At 48.4% G+C, this 16,613-nt stretch overlaps 1 protein-coding gene and 1 non-coding gene across 6 annotated transcripts in view; one reads left to right on the top strand and one right to left on the bottom strand.

Annotated features, from left to right (window-relative positions):
• Positions 1-16,613, bottom strand: part of NDUFAF1 (NADH:ubiquinone oxidoreductase complex assembly factor 1) — a 437,923-nt gene that overhangs the window by 207,017 nt on the left and 214,293 nt on the right. The gene's annotated exons all lie outside the window — the stretch shown is intronic.
• Positions 14,777-14,967, top strand: LOC143950424 (U2 spliceosomal RNA). Its single transcript, XR_013265827.1, has one exon. It is a non-coding gene; the product is annotated as a U2 spliceosomal RNA (small nuclear RNA).

The following is a 16,613-nucleotide window of genomic DNA, read 5'->3' as shown; positions in this document are numbered from 1 at the left end:
GGAGAGATGAGTATAGCGTAAAAAAAGAGTAAAAAAAGGGGGGGGGGTTTCCTTTCTTATCTTATAGTAAGTGGGGATTGACTGTATGTCTCAAAAATGGGGGGAGTAGGAAGAGGAGCGGCCCCGCGTAAGAAGGGGGGGAAAAGGCGTAGAGAAGGGGGAGGGGGGGAAAGGGAAGGGGAGGCAAGGGCAGAAAATGGAAAGGAGGGTAAGGGGGGGGGGGAAAGGAGGGAAGGAGGGGGGAGAAAGTATTCAGGAATCCAAGTAGATTTCTGACAGGGATTTATACCGGAGGTGGGCGTAGGCGTGCCTATCCACCTAATGGGGGAGAGCCGGATGGTCAGCATGGGTCAATGCGACTGTCTGTGTGGGGACAGTGAGCTTGGGGAGGGTCAGGAGAAGTAGCACCGAGAAGGACAGGTATGGCAAACAGATAAGACAGAGGGATGTACGTATTGTACAGGGCAGTACTCAATATTAGATAGTGGCATGGGGACTAATTCGCAATGTAGGGTGCTTAGCTTAGCCGTCACCTGCTGTGTGTAAGAGCGGTCCTCCAAAACCAAAAACGAGGGCCTGCTAAGTATACAACAGTGGAGGGAGGCCGTCGTATAAGCATGTGATGTATGGTAGTCTAGGGAACACATATACATAACCAGCATTGAAACTCAAATGCATCCTGAACATAAACAGATAGAGGCATAATACCAAAGGCATAAATAACATAAAGTACGCCTATTTCAGGCCCCATAAATATGAGGAGAGAAAGAGAGCGTGAACAGATGCCTAACACAATGGCAACATATTCGTGCGACGTGTCGTCTAAGGACCAACACGACAGCTGTGCAATCCCATACAGCAAACAAGCAAAAACAAAACAAAATAAAAACCATAGAAGGGGGGGGGGGGGAAGGGGAGGAGGGAAGGGGAGGGGGGCGAAGGAATGTAGATAGAGGGGTCTATAATTACCCTTACTGGAAGAGTCCTGAAGGTGAGATAGATGTTGGCATAGCCCTATTAAGGGGACAGGATTCCAAAATATGTCTCTAGCCTGTGAACAGGCAGGTGCCCGAACAGCGACAGTACCTGGATCTAAGTAGCTGAGGACGTCAGGGTGCTTGTTGAAGGCATTCATCCAGAGATGTCGTCCACTCGGGGTGGTGAGAGTCAGATGGGTCTTCCAAAGCAGCCAGCTTTACAAGGTGTGAAGAGTCAACGGCTTTTCTTGCCTAGAGCTGGTTGGAGAGAGAAACAAGGGGGGGGGGGGGGGACGGAGTGGGCACCTAAAGCAGGTGCCTGTAAAGGTGGAGCTGGTAAGTTCTGTCGCTGTCCTCGGGCGGGGCCTTGAGGAGGAGAAAAAAGGTATCAAGGTAGACTAGTCATTGTGGCGATCTCGTCTTGGGGTGTCAGCCAGGTGTGCGCTGCGAGAGGAGGGGTCTCTTCTGGACTGGCGGTCTCCAGGTGAGGTGGGGTCCAATCTGCGGCGTCTGGAGCTCGGTCGCTGGCTCTTAGGCGATGCGTTGAGGGCCACTGATTTCCACGGCTCAGTAGGGAAGTAAAAGGCACACCATTCCGGGATATCCACCAACGGTATGTCTAGCTGTTCGCAAAACATAGGTAAGTCCTCTGGGGTCCTGAGCAGTGCGGTGCGCCCTCTGGAGGTAGCCGAAAGACAGAATGGGAACTTCCATCTATATTGGATATTGCGTGTTCGCAGTATGTCTAGCAGGGGACGTAACGTGCGCCTGTTCTGCAAAGTTATTTGTGAGAGATCCTGGAAAAGTTTTACCTCTGCTCCGTTAAATAACTTCCTTAAGAGGGAAGTTAACGATACAGCAGATAATGTCTCTAGGGGGATCGGAGTCCCGAGGGGGGGTCTCAGCGCACGGTGGATGCGCTCCATCTCAATCGGGGTGTCTGCAGGCCGGTCCAGCAGGTTGTTAAAAAATGGCACAGACTGTTTGTGGCATGGCGGCCGCATCTACACCTTCCGGAACCCCCCTCAATCTAAGGTTGTGTCTGCGGCCCCTATAGTCTTCCACTTGGCGATGGAGCTCATAGATATGGGGAAGTTGTGAGTCAAAAGATCGTTGCACTTGCCTGATAGCTGCAGCCTGTAACTGGGAAGTGTCTTCTACTGCTGCTAGGCGGTGATTCATAGCATGAATGTCCGTCTTCAATTCGGCAATGGCAGAGGTCAGGGTATGTTTAATGTCCAGCGCAACGTTCTGCAGATCCCTCTGGAGATCCAGGAGGCTAGGCACCGCGGGGCTCTCCAACGTCCGGTCCGCGGCGTATCTACGCGAGTCCGGGGATGCGGCCTGTGAGTCTCGGGAGGCCTGCGAGGCCTGTGAGGCCTGCGTCTCCACGTGCTGGCCCACCGGGCGGGAGCGGAACATCTCTGGGATGCTGTTCCCAAGTTGCGCCCTGGGGTCTTTAACGGTGCGGGGGTCGCGGTGCTCCTATTGGACCTGCCCATGGTTGGTGCTCGTCTGGATCCTCTAGTAAGGCGTCTTTTTCGTCCTCCCGGTGCGGGAGCTCCCTGTTTTAGGCAGCCATCTCGGGTCCCGTCCAAGCCACGCCCCCGACCACCCCCTTTTCATTTCTCATACCCCGCTTTTCCGTCCCCACCCCCCCCCCCCCTTACCTTTTCAGATCTAGCCAATTTGATTTAAAATATTTAATAAATACATTATTTGGAGTCATCTTTCCTATTTTGGCATTTTCCTACCATTTGAAATGGATATATAAGCTTTAGTCCTGCTCATGGGCATAACCAGGACACCGTTAGTTGAGGCTGCACACTTTAAGCACAAAGTGGGTCTGAGCGTTGTCTCATCTACTGTAGATCTACACTTCTGGATTAGTGAACATAGATGCCTGCTCCCACTTTCTGAGTATCGACAAGAAAACACTCAAGCCTCCAGCTACGCGTGTGCCATAAGCTTTTCTGATATCATCAGCAACAGGAGCTCTGCAGAGGCAAAAAAAAATAAAAAAATCTCTCTCCTATTTCTACTGTGTTATTCCCTTTTATGGTAAAGCAGCAGTTTTTTGCATGGGACAGTCTGCACCATGTACTTGTACATATTATAAGCTTTGTTTGCTGTTAAAAAGATGGTCGACGGGGCGTGACCGGAAGTTGAAGTGGATGGTCCCTTCCAAGGAGAGCTCCGCGCCGGCCTAACTTTATCTGCCGCCATCCGTGCTCCAGGCTTTACCGACGGACCTTTTCACTATCCATCCGGGTCGCTGTAGCTGCCCGCTATCGGTTGAGGGCTTTTTGGCGTTAACCCGGGTCGCCTACGTGCTCCGGTTCGTCCGGAGGCTGCTTCGCCGCCATTTTGCGGCCTACCTCTGCTCCCGTGCATCCGGACTTCCCTACTTCATCCGGCGAAGGGCCGTTCGCCCATCACTCACACAGGGAGGCATCCCCGTCTGAGACCTGGAGGCCGTGACTGGTGGGAGACAAACGCCTGGTGGATCGGGGCCTAATGATCCGGAGTGTTAGCCGGCGGCCATCTTGGTACACCCGGAGCAGGCCGCAACACCCCCTCCCCGCATCTGGAGCCTAGTTCTGCCTCCTGAGTGACACCCCTGCTCAGATTCACTCCCATGGACAAGGTGAGGCATCCCCGGACCTTGTGTGTGCCAACTCAGCCCTTCCCGCAATAACCAGTCCACACGTGGCTCGGATTTACGGCGAGCGCCATCTTGGGGCCCACAGTGACTTTCCTGACGCCGCATCTCACCACTATCTGGGCAATATCGCAGGAGTTCACCTTCAGAACTGGTGGTGAGAAGCACCCCTGGCCTGGGATGTCGTTACACTTTCCCCTGGACTCGCAGTGAGTACGGCATGGCCCCCCCCCCCCTGTTGTTAGCTGCTACCTGGCTCTCTGACCCCCCCCCCCCCGAACGTTCATCCTGGGGAGTGCTCCCCTCCACCTGGCACATTGGGTCCGGTAGCTTTCGTGTTTCAGCATCAGTCTGTGGGACAACACACCCCAGCAAACCCACAGATAGACAACTGACACTAATCTTGCTACCCCTGTCTCAACACACCCCCCCCTCACTGAAGCAGCATACGCAGCTAGTTACAATATGGACGTTTGAGGCTCCAGATTAGCTCCGTCCGGGACTTCAGCCTATCCCTGAGGTACATTAACCCCACGTTTCACCCTCTTTTTTTATATCACCTCTTAACCCGCAGAACCTTGGTGCATGCCGGCGAAGAAAAAGAAGGCACGGAGCACCGCCCAAAAGACCCTCACACAGTATCTTCTCCGCTCTCAGGAACAATCTAGTATGGAGCGTGAGGGGGCAGTTAGGGGGGTCTCTCCCCTAATCCTGCCACCCCACCGCGCTCACCGGGTCCAACCTCACCCGCTCCTTTGGCGAATAGGGGGAGCCCTAGTATCCTCTCAAAGGCAGATCTGGAGGACAGTCTGGAATCCATGTACAACAGATTGGCGTCCAAGTTTCAATCGGAACTACAAAAGACATCACATGCACTTTCACAGGAGATCTCTGCTCTGGGCGCGAGGACTGAGAGGCTAGAGACTAAACATGATGAGTTGGCAATAGCTCATAATGACCTTAGCAGAGAACATGAGGCCCTGTCCTCCACGGTCCAGCTACTACAGTCTCAGATAGAAGACCTTGATAACAGAAATAGGCGCAATAATCTGCGCATCCGAGGAATTCCTGAGTCCGAATCTGAGCTCATCCCGGCGGTGATTAGGTTGTTTAAATCCTTGCTCCCTGACCATGAAGCCAACATGTTCAAATGTGATCGGATACATAGGGCCCTACGTCCCAAACCCCCGGAGGACAAGCCACCCAGGGATGTCATCCTCTGCATGAAAGACTTTCTGGTCAAGGAGGAAATATTGAGAGCAGCCCGCAACAAACAGAGGATAACTCTCGACGACAAAGTAATCCAAATTTTTCCAGATATCGCCCCGGCGACTTTGGAGAGGAGAAGAAACTTGAAGGAGATAACCACTGTCTTGCAATCAGCCCGCATCAGATACCGATGGGGATTCCCGTTTCGTCTGGTGATCCCTCATAATGGCACGACATACTCTGCTACCTCTGTCCTGGAGGGTCAGGAAATCCTGGTGAAGCTTGGCCTTTTGGAGGCCTCTATGATTCGCAGACTGCCCTCCACTCCCAGAGCTACGCCTATTTGGCAAACACCCCCGACCAGAAGGGACAGGCGTAGGATCAGATATGGTGCTGAGGATCGGGTGGAAGATAGCCCTCGCTGATGATACTTTTCTCTGCTTCATCTTGATGTTCTGACTGCGGTTAGCTTTGATTCCCAGTGGACATACATAATGTGCTCCTGTTTACAGTTTCGAGGGTAGAGTTTGTTTCTGTTTTTGTTTTTTTCCTCTTTTCTCCCGCTCGCTCCGCCCCTCCATTCTTTTTTGGGGGGGGGTGGGGGGAGAGGGAGTGGGGGTATATGTTTTCTATGGTATTCTACCCAGCCCACTGGTAATTTACAAGTCCCTAGGAGCTGTATTATGGCTCCCCTTTCCAGTGGTTGGTTGCTTCTCTGGTGGGTGCCCCCTACCATTGCGCAACCCTACTGGCCGCGAGACCTAGTAGTCTCGGTATCCAAAGTTTATTTTGGTGTGGCTATTTTTTCCCACACGCTACCACGTTTAGCATTAATGTTGTTTCCCAGTCCTAGGTTAGATTCTGGGCTTTTTTTTTTTCAAATGTTCATCGTCTTGCTCTATGTTTTTCGATTTTCTCCCAAATAGGTCGATCATTTTTCATGTCCTATGTTCCTTCAGCAACTCAGGTTCCTTTTATACTCAGGATCAGTGTTCTCATGCCACTCTTGATGTTATTGTACTGTACCTTATTTTCCTGTTGTCTTGGTGACGATACGAGGGTCCCCCTGTTTATCTTGTACTTGTTGGACGAGTATTCCTTGAAAGTTTCCCCCTCCCCCCCCCACCACCAGATGTGATCTCTCAACTACAGTTGTTATTTCTCATTTACCATGGCAATAACATGCATTTCACATAATGTTAAGGGATTTAACTCACCCTCCAAATGGCGCAAAGCCTTTACCTTTTATAAAAGACTAGGAGCTAAAATCCTTCTACTCCAAGAAACCCATTTCTCCCGCTCCTCCCATCCCAAATTTTTCAATAAAGATTTTCCTCAGGCCTTTTACTCGCTCCACTAGTCCAAGACCAGGGGTGCCGCCATACTCCTCCACTCTTCCCTCCCGATGGAGGTTAAGCATATATTCAGAGACCCCGAAAGTCGATATGTTATTGTTAAGGGCATTGTCCACAACAGGGAACTTACCATTGCCAGTATTTACGCACCCAATGAGGGCTCAGCTACCTTCTTTGGGTTATTTTTCGAGAAATTGGCACAATACCACTCCCCCCATGTGGTCATAGGTGGCGATTTTAATTCGGTAGCCAACGCCACTCTAGACCGCTCGTCGACTTCGATCGCTTCTAGAGCTTTCCCGAAATCTCTCTCGAGAGGCCTGCGGGACCTGCAACTCACTGACACCTGGAGGGCGCACAACATAGGCTGCAGGGAGTACACTTTCTTTTCCCACCCGCATAATAGTTATGCGAGGTTAGACTACATATACTCCACCCCAATTATACTTGCTAACTTTTTGGAGGCTTCCATTCACCCCTGTGTATGGTCAGACCATCAGGCTATCTCCTTTACTACGGGATTTATTAAACTCGCCCCCACGCCCCATTCCTGGAGATTGAATGAGTCCCTTCTCTCTGATGTAGGGGTGGAATCCCAGGTGGCACAGTCTCTGGAGGAGTATTTTTCCCTGAATGCTCACCCAGATATGCAGCCCTCGACTCTCTGGATGGCACATAAAGCCGTCATTAGAGGGAGACTTATCAGTATTTCTGCTGCCCGTAACAAATCCAATAGACTTAGGATAGTTGAATTAACCAGAGACCTAGATCACTTATATAAAAACTCGTCCTTGTTACACTTGGACTCTACCAGGCGTTCCATAGACCAGAAGCGCCTGGAACTAGACTCCTTGTTGTCATCCAAGGTTGATAAGACACTACGCTGGGCCAAGGCCCGCAGTTTGTTATTCAACAACTCGGCATCGACTTCGTTTGCTAGGAAGTTGTCTAACTCACTTCGCCCGCCTCATGTATACCGGCTGTCTAATAGAGACGGTTTTATATCTTCACATCCCAAAGAAGTTCTCAAGATTTTTGAGCAATTCTATACCAAACTCTTAGAGTCCCCTCACACTCTTCCCTCTCCCGTAGACCTGTCCTGGTTACGCGACATCCCCCTTCCAACACTCTACCCCTCACAATTGGATGTAATGAATGCCCCTATCACGGTCCCAGAAATCTTAGGGGTCCTCAAGTCATTAAAAATGGGTTCTGCCCCGGGTCCGGATGGCTTTTCGGCTCTTTATTACAAAAAATATTCCATGATCTTAGCCCCTAGAATGATGCACCTTTTCAACTCAATTTTGTTAGGCGATAGCTTCCCGGAGGAAATGCTGTTGGCTAACATGTCACTGATCCCTAAACCCAACAAGAATCATAATTTACCTCAACATTTTAGGCCGATCTCGGTTATAAATAACGATATCAAAATATTTAGTAGAATTTTAGCTGACAGACTGGCAAAATTTATCCCCTCCCTGATTTCCCCCTTCCAATCTGGGTTTATTCCACATCGCTTTATCACAGACAACATCCGCCTAGCCTCAAACGTTATTCAAGATGCCAACCTGTTCTCCCGTAAGCTCCTCCTGTTGAGCCTAGACATACAGAAGGCGTTTGACAGTGTTACATGGAACTACCTAGACACACTTCTGCCACTCATGGGCTTTCATGGCAGTTTTCTGGTGGGATTCCAAGCCCTCTACAATAATCCTATGACCCACATTAAGTTGCCTGGCTGTAGCTCCGAATTCTTCCCAATAGGTAGAGGCACTAGACAGGTGTCCCCTTTACCCTTTAATCTTTGCTTTAGCCCTAGAGCCCCTCGCGATTGCCCTCCTGAGACATCCTGATATTACTGGTTACACTAAGGGTAAAGAAATGTACAAATTTTGTATGTATGCTGACGATGTTTTGATGTTTATAGCAAACCCTCATGTCTCCCTTCCCAACCTTTTTCTGACACTGTCTCACTTTGCGAAAGTCTCTGGTCTTTCCATTAATGTTTCCAAATCTGTAGCTCTCCCTATAGGCTTTGCTCCCAATGACTTGGCCCTTATTAAACAAAACTACTCCTTTACTTGGGCTGCCTCCCACATTCCCTACTTGGGAGTGGGACTGCCCGGGAATTTCCGTGACCTCTTTGGGGTCAATTATCCCCCACTGATTAGCAAACTTAAAAACACCTTAAAAGGCTGGCTCTCTTTACGTATTCCCTTTATAGGAAGAATCACAGCGCTCAAAATGGTCATCCTCCCCAGGCTATTGTATCTATTTCGCTCTCTACCGGTTAAGCTCTCCAAGTTTTTTCTCCTTAACCTTCAATCCCATTTCAACATATTTGGAATAATAGATCTCCCAGGTTTGCTAGGGGGGTTCTGTACAGATCTATGAAAAATGGAGGTCTGGGGGTTCCTCAAATTTGGTTGTATTATCTTACCTGCAGATTTACTCAACAGGCACAGTGGTCGATCCCTAATTCTAGAGTCCCTTGGGTGAGGTTTGAGAGTGACTCGATAACTCCATTTTATCTCCCTGGCCTTATGTGGTCGACTCATCGTCCTCACTCGACTTTAACTACTCTTAATACTATAGTGGCGGACAGTCTCCTATTGTGGCACCGCTTCAAACACAAGTACGACCTCACCCTGGGTTGCTCTATGGGGGCCTCCTTCCTGGGTGATCCTAGGTTCCCCCCAGCTTATCTCCATCCTGACTCTTTTGGTGTATGGGTTTAATGTAAGCTTACTCAATTGAAGGACTTTGTGACGGGCTCTAGCTTTGTTCCTTTTTCGACACTGCAGACCCAGCACCAACTCCCGGATGCTGAACGTTTTAGATACCTACAAATCCGCCACTTCTTTCTCTCCCGTTATGGGCTCTGGTCCCAGACCCAACTCACTATCTTTGAAGACTTATGTTTTAACTTCCCACGCCAAAAAGGCCTGATCTCCCTGATATACAGGGCTCTGGAAGGACATACAGTGTGTCAGCCTCTACGGTATAGATCACGTTGGGAGGAGGAGTTGGCTCTGGAGACCGGAGTGGTGGATTGGGAGGAGGGTTGGAATAACATGCGCAAATGCGCCAGATCCCTAACAATTAGAGAGACAGCCATCAAAGTTCTCACCAGATGGTACTACACTCCGGTACGTTTGCGCCAGATATATCCCCATACATCCCCTAACTGTTTTAGAGGATGCAATCACCCGGGCACCTTTGTTCACATCTTTTGGGATTGTAGTTTAATTCGCCCAGTCTGGCAGGAGGTCTTAGGGCTGATGGATGGGTTCGCGGGCCGAGCATTGTCTCTCTCTTATCACCACTGCCTTCTCTTCCAGACCCCTCCTGACACTCCAAAACACTTTGTACGGCTAGTGCACTCTATATGTGTCGCTGTGCTATGGACTATAGCACTTCACTGGAAATCCCCGTCGATACCTTTAGCACAGGTTCTCTCACGTATTGACCATGTGATGCTGTCTGAAAAGATCTTCCACACTCTGCAGGACACAACGCGCATATATGACCTTAAGTGGAACCCATGGTTCCTATTCCGCTTGCTAAAGTGATCGCACCTTGGGTTTTTCATATTCCTTCTCTTTTCTGTCTGCATTTCTTCTTTTTCTTTTTTTTTCTCTCTGTTCTCTTTCCCCTCTCTCTCTTGATATGATCTTTCCTATGTATTCTGGTTATGTAGGTCAGCACATTGAACGTTGTATTTCCTCTCTTTTTTGCGACCTGTTGTTGGATGTAAGACCCATACTGAAATTTATAATCTGTGGTTTGATCTGCGGAGTTCTGTCATTTGTTTATCACCTCCTTGTAATCCTGTCATCCAACTACTTATGCTATTTTTGACACATGATTCTTTTTGCTGACTTTGTATTTCTGTTAATCGCTTTAATAAAACTTTTTTGAAATAAAAAGATGGTCGAGCTACAGAAATGAAGTTACTTGTAGGCCGCATTCACACAATACATACTGTGACAGAGAGAGGCTCTGTCCCTATGGAAATAGATTGCAAGTGGACACATAGTTTGCATGTTTGCTGACTGCAGAGCTACAGAGCGTAGATTTTGAGAGGAAAAATCTGCTCTGGCAGTTTTCTCTGGATTTTGCTATTGCTGAATGACACTCTGTAGTTTGACGATCCCCAAGACTTGGGTGGGACGGGATCTCCAACCGTGTCCGGGTCTTGTGGACAGGCAGCAGGGTGTGTGTGCCTAAGTGCATACAACAATGGGCTGGTGAGAGCAGTAGAAGTTGGAAGGTGGAGTGTGAGCAGCTTGTTGCTACTGTGTACTCCTTTCAGGAAAACTGTCTGCCCTGTGAGAGACTGCACCCCTGGTGAGGGGGAACGTCTACAAGGGCCTGGGAGACCCAGAGGAGAGTCTGGGAGGCTGGGGGAGCCGAGGAGACTAGCATGTCCAAAGGGGGCTGAAGTCCTGAACTCTGGGTGGCAGTGAGCAAACCCAGGTCACTGGAGAATCATGTTGAGGCCAGGGGTAGGCCAGTTCAGCAGGGAAATGCAAGGCAAAGTAAGCATGGGAGCCATGAGGCTTGACATTTTCGATTGTGTAAATTTACTGGAGAAGTACCCCTGCGTGGGAAATCCTGTGTATAAACTTGTATTTTGTTCCTTCAAATAAACATGTGCTGCCACACCCTCAAACCTGCCGACTGACTGCTGTGGACTCTCTGGAAAAACGTATCTACCACTGGGCTAATCACCCCCAATGTTTCAGTACATAAAAACTGATAGAAAAAAAAACTTACAGATTTGACTTGCATAGAATATTTTGGGCTTGTTCACACCTTTTACAGAGACATGGCAGTGTTTGGTTAGTGGTGCTTAGGTGTTGGAGGCCTGGGTCCTTTCAAAAAGGTGTGTATATGTAATGACAGATCATGTGACACTTAGAATGCACACAGGTTGACATAATGTCACCAATTATGTGACTTCTGAAGGTAATTGGTTGCACCAGAGCTTTTTTTGGGGGGGCTTCATAACAAAGGGTGTGAATACATACGCACATGCCAATTATCAGTTTTTTAGTTATGAAAAAATAATTTTATATATATTTTTCTATTTTTACTTACACTAACTTAGACTATTGTGTTCTGATCCATTACATATAATTCAGATTAAAAAACAAAACAAAAACACATTCAACTAAAGGCTGTAATGTGACAAAATAGGTAAAAAGTCAAGGGGGGGGGGGGTGAATACTTTTGCAAGGCACTGTACTTTTATTAGTCATGAGTTAGTTTATGAGATACATATCTGCAAGAAACAGATTTAGATTTTTTTGAAAAGGTAGAAAAGAAATTGTGACCAATAAAAAAAAAAAAAAAGTCAGTGCGCATGCGCGGGCGCTCCGTAATGGCTGCTTAAGCCGGGAGCTCTGTATCACCTCTACCACGCGATCGCCCAAGGCGCCACAACATCAGCCAAAGCAGCTTCCACTGACCCTCTACGCTGCAGGGATCCCGGCGGGAACACCCGCAGATGTCAGGTCCGGCGGCCAGACGAGATCTGGGGCCGGATTTCAACAAGGCCGGAGGGAATGGGTGTACCAAGATGGCCACCGTACAGAACGCCTCACAGCCTCACACAGCCACAGGAGACAAGAAGCCAGATCAAAGGCAAGTGATCACCCCTGCTATACTGACATACTCTCAGGTGACCCAGGGTGGACATCACTATCCCCAAACACCACCCCCAGCCTCCACAGAATCACTCCTAGGCCACCACATTGAGGACAGTGCCCTATCACCATCAGGGCCTATGTCTCCTAACCTCCTAGCTACACCTTCTCCATGCATGCCTGAACAAGACTCAATTTTATCAAACTATCAGCCCTCCTGGAAAGGGGTCTAGCTAACACCGCAGCCCAGATCACTAGAGATATGAAATTGAATTTTGCAAATCTAGGATCCAGAATGGAAGCGATTGAAATTACTGTGTCGCGCACCAACCAAAAACACATTCAGACCCTTCAGGAGCAACTAGATTTGGCCCTATTCAGGATCGACGACCTCGGAAACAGATCCAGGCGATATAATCTTAGGATACGTGGCCTCCCTGAGACCTTTTCAGATGTTTCCATGGCAGTCCAGGATCTTTTGAAGGATTTAATTCCGAATATACCATTGCATCGTCTGGAGCTGGACAGGGTTCACAGAGCCCTTGGGCCCCTGAGAAAGGACGGCTCCCCTAGGGATATCATCGTGAAGCAACACTTCTATGCCGTGAAGGAGGAGGTTTTGAAGCAGTCGAGACTTCAACAGGTCTCCTGCCATGGTCACCAGCTTCAAATCTTCGCTGACCTGTCCCCAGCTACTATCCAGAAGAGGCAAGCCCTGAAGCCGCTTCTCACAGTTCTCTCCAACCAGTAGATCAAATACCGGTGGGCCTTCCCTTTTGCAGTTAAATTCAACTACAAGGGCCGCACCTACGCCTTTTCCAGTCTGCAGGAAGGTGAAAAACTGCTCCTCCATCTAAAGCTTCTATCCCAGGAAGTACTCATGGAAGTAACGGCCAACGCAGCAGCTTCAGTCAAGCGTCCACAACCGACGAGCCCGGTCTCCCCCCTATGGATCTCGGGAAAGAATAAGAAATCAAGAGATGGAAGACCCCCCTAATGAGACTCTCAGGTTCTCCACTCATCATTCCCTTCGTTTAGGTCATGTACCTGGAACGGGTTTCTCCGTGATGGTCGGGGCCCTGAGCTCCTACTCTAACCTGTCCCCAAGCAGGACCTTTTTTGGCTGTTTCCTGTTGTTTTTTAATTTTTTTAATTTTTCCATTTTGATACACTTCCCCTCACCCCCCCTGAAGCCCCTAGCACACCGCCTTTTCACCACTGTCGGGTGTACTACGATGGCCCCGTACGCTCAGAACCATCCTCACCCTGCCATCAGAAGAGAGAGACTAACTCATCAAGACCTCCGGGACTTCCCTTTGACAGCCTAGTCAGAAGATTCTTTGCTTTTCACATGGACGCCTTGGAGGAGACTATGGTTCTGTCTATCTTGTACTCTCTTTAGCGGGCGCCCCCATGACTCCCATGTTTGGTTACTAGGCCATCGGGCAGTTTTCGCGATTGTTTAGGTCATAGAATGTTTTTTTGTTAGACAAATATTACTTACTGCAAGTTTAGCCTGACTGTTAGCTGAATACGGTTAGCCTTTAACCTATTTTATTTTTCTAGTGGTGTTCCGGGCATACTTTTTTCCTTTTACAATTTTACTTGTAGGCAAGGGGTAGAGGTGATCCCCTTGTGTCTCCACCCTTCCCGCAGAGGCAGATTTCTGTGTCTGCGCGACGGGAAGTCGGCCCTTAGTTAGAGGTCGCTGACACCTTTAGTTCTTTGGTCTCTGGGGGTTAGCCTCCCCCAGACACTGTAGATCTTCTTTGAAGATGTCCTTTTTGTCTGTTTGTCTCTCTCTTTACCTTTTTCTCCCTCTTCTTTTCCCTTCGAGGCCAGCCAACGGGCCGTACTTGGACCACAACACCGATCCCGGACCGGATCGCCTTCCCTCCTCCTGCCAGACTTCAATGGAAGAGGATCTCCATGGGTAAGAGATGCCTATTCCCACAGCATGCCACATTCGGGGTTCTATGACAACCCAAATAGGGGTCCTTCGAATTGCCACTCACAACGCTCAGGGGCTGAACTCCCCCAGAAAAAGGAGACTAGCCTTTGAACACTACTGCTCCCTTAAACTCAATATAGTTTTACTACAATAAACACACTTCCCGGTTCGGTACAGCCCCAAATTCCTCCACCCACACTACCTAAAACTTCTACTTAGCAAACGCGGAGAACAAAACTCGAGGGGTAGCCATCCTCTTTGCTAAAACTTGCAAATTTGAACACTCCTCCACTCTTAGAGAACCCGAGGGCAGGTTCATCTTGGTCAAGGGTTTGATTGAAGGTAACCTCTACTCCATAATTTCCTACTATGCCCCCAACAAAGGTCAACCTAAATTTTTTCAAGAACTTCTCAAAGCCTTACTTCCCCTAACGGAGGGCAAAGTAATATTTGGGGGGGGATTCAAATGTTTCCTTCGATCAGGGACTTGACGGGTCCAAACCCCCGGGATCACAGCTTACACGTCCCACCAAAGCCAGCCTGTCCATAGCAAGATCCCTTCATGCCCACAGCCTGATAGAAATCTGGAGGGAGTTGAACCCAAATGAGATTTCACACACTATTCTCCCCCACACCAATTCTACGCTAGGATTAATTATATTCTGGTTCCCCCGGAAATGATCCCATCCACCCATAAAGCCTCCATCTTAGATGTTCCCTGGTTAGATCACTCACTAGTATGCATCTCGGTACACAATGCAGTAACGGAGGTGGCGGGGACACACTGGAGACGCAATGAATCTCTCCTGAATGACCCCAGTATATCCAAGGACATTGAGAGCTCCTTGAAGGAATACTTTCACCTGGATGATGTAGGGGGGATCTCCCTGGAAACCCTTTGGGCAGCCCATAAAGTAGTGGTCAGAGGTAAAATAATAGGCATAGCCTCACGCATCAAAAGAGAGCGAATGATCGCTTCTCGGCCTTTTGGCTAAGATCAAGTGTAGTATCTGTTCTTATCAGTTTAATATCTGATACGTCCCCTATCTGGGGACCATATATTAAATGGATTTTTAGAACAGGGAGATGGAAGAAGAGCTTGCTCTGTCCACTCCACGCATCGACCTGGTATTGCAGTACCTCCAGGACCGGTGCACCAAAAAAAAAAAAAAAAAAAAAAAAAAAAAAAGAGAGCGAATGATAGATATCAAAAACCTCTAAACCAAATTTAAAACCCTGAAATCTCAACACAAGAAGTATCCCTCTCAGGCTTTGGCGGACCGGGTGGACGCCTCTAGACTGGAACTAAACCTAGCCCTAACCGCTAAAATGGAAAAAGAAATTCGCTGATGCAGTGCCAGATTTTATAACCAGAAGGACAAAATTCGGCTCCATGTTAGCAGCCAAATTAACCCCTAGGATTTGTACTCACTCTTTCCCCAAAATTAGGGTCTCGGGACAAACACTCTCTGCCAACCCCATTAAAATACTTAAGTCATTCCAAGAATTTTATGCCAAACTTTACAGTTTGACCCAAAAAGATGACCGTAATGTATGCAATGTTCTCTTCCGAGATTTGCCCATACCTAGACTTTTGGCTGATCACAGAGATATAATGGAAGCAGACATCTCAGGTGAGGAGATAAAAGGGAGTCATAAAATTTCTCAAAACGGGATCGGCCCCAGGCCCTGATGGCCTCTCAGTGCCATACTATAAAGCATTTGTAGACTCTCTTGCACCTTATATGGCAAAATTCTTTAACTCAATAACTAAAGGCTCCCCATTAGACCCCCAGTTGAACACCGCCTACATTTTGGTTATCCCAAAGCCGAACAAGAACCCGGAGGACGTGGAGAATTACAGGCCCATATCCCTTATAAACAACGATCTTAAGATACTCACCACAATCTTGGCCAACCGGCTAGCCTCTTTTATTGTTAGATATGTCCATAAAGACCAAGTTGGGTTTATCCCTGGAAGGCAAGGGCAGGATCTAACCCGAAGGGCCATTGACATCATTTCTGTTCTTCAATCCAACTGGGAGGGGGGACCCAAACAAGAGGGTATGTTATTATCCATGGACCTACATAAGGCCTTCGACTCCATAGAATGGCCGTACATTTTCTCGCTCATGGAGCATTGGGGTTTCGGAAACAGATTCCTGGGTATTCTTCATTCCCTATACTCGACTCCGACTGCGTCAATTCGCTTATTAGGACACTACTCCCCACCACTCAACATAGCTAGAGTCACCAGACAACGGTACCCTTTATCCCCTCTAATTTTCGCCATAGCCATTGAGACTCTAGCCATAGCCATCCAAACCAACCCCAAAATCCAAGGGGTTTTATGCGGATCCCAGATACAAAGTGTGGTCTTTTCGCAGACTACTTACTCCTCTTCTTAACCTCTCTCATCACCTCACTGCCTAATCTTTGTAGAACCCTGGATGACTTCTAAAAGGCCTCAGGCCTCAACGTTAATTACGCCAAATCCCATGCCCTTAATATTTCGCTTCCCCTAACTACGGTAGCAACCCTTCGGAGCAGTTTTGACTTCGCATGGAGGGACACCTTCTTAGATTACCTAGGGATCAAACTCACTCCTAAAATCGAACAGCTGTATTCAGCCAACTTTCCTCCTACCAACAAGAGGTTAGAAGCGGACTTACATAATTGGACCAAAGAGGATCTCTCTTGGTTGGGCAAAATTCACTCCCTCAAAATGACTCTCCTTCCTAGGCTACTTTACTTATTCAGAGCTATCCCGATTAATATAAGGTCAGATCACCTTCAATCGTTTCAGAA

The sequence above is a fragment of the Lithobates pipiens genome, unplaced genomic scaffold, assembly GCF_037356315.1.
Source record: "Lithobates pipiens isolate NorthernLeopardFrog02 unplaced genomic scaffold, aLitPip1_a1.2 Scaffold_30, whole genome shotgun sequence".
Taxonomy (NCBI): domain Eukaryota; kingdom Metazoa; phylum Chordata; class Amphibia; order Anura; family Ranidae; genus Lithobates; species Lithobates pipiens.
Note: the sequence above shows the minus strand (reverse complement) of the source record. Positions and strands in the feature narration are given on the sequence as shown.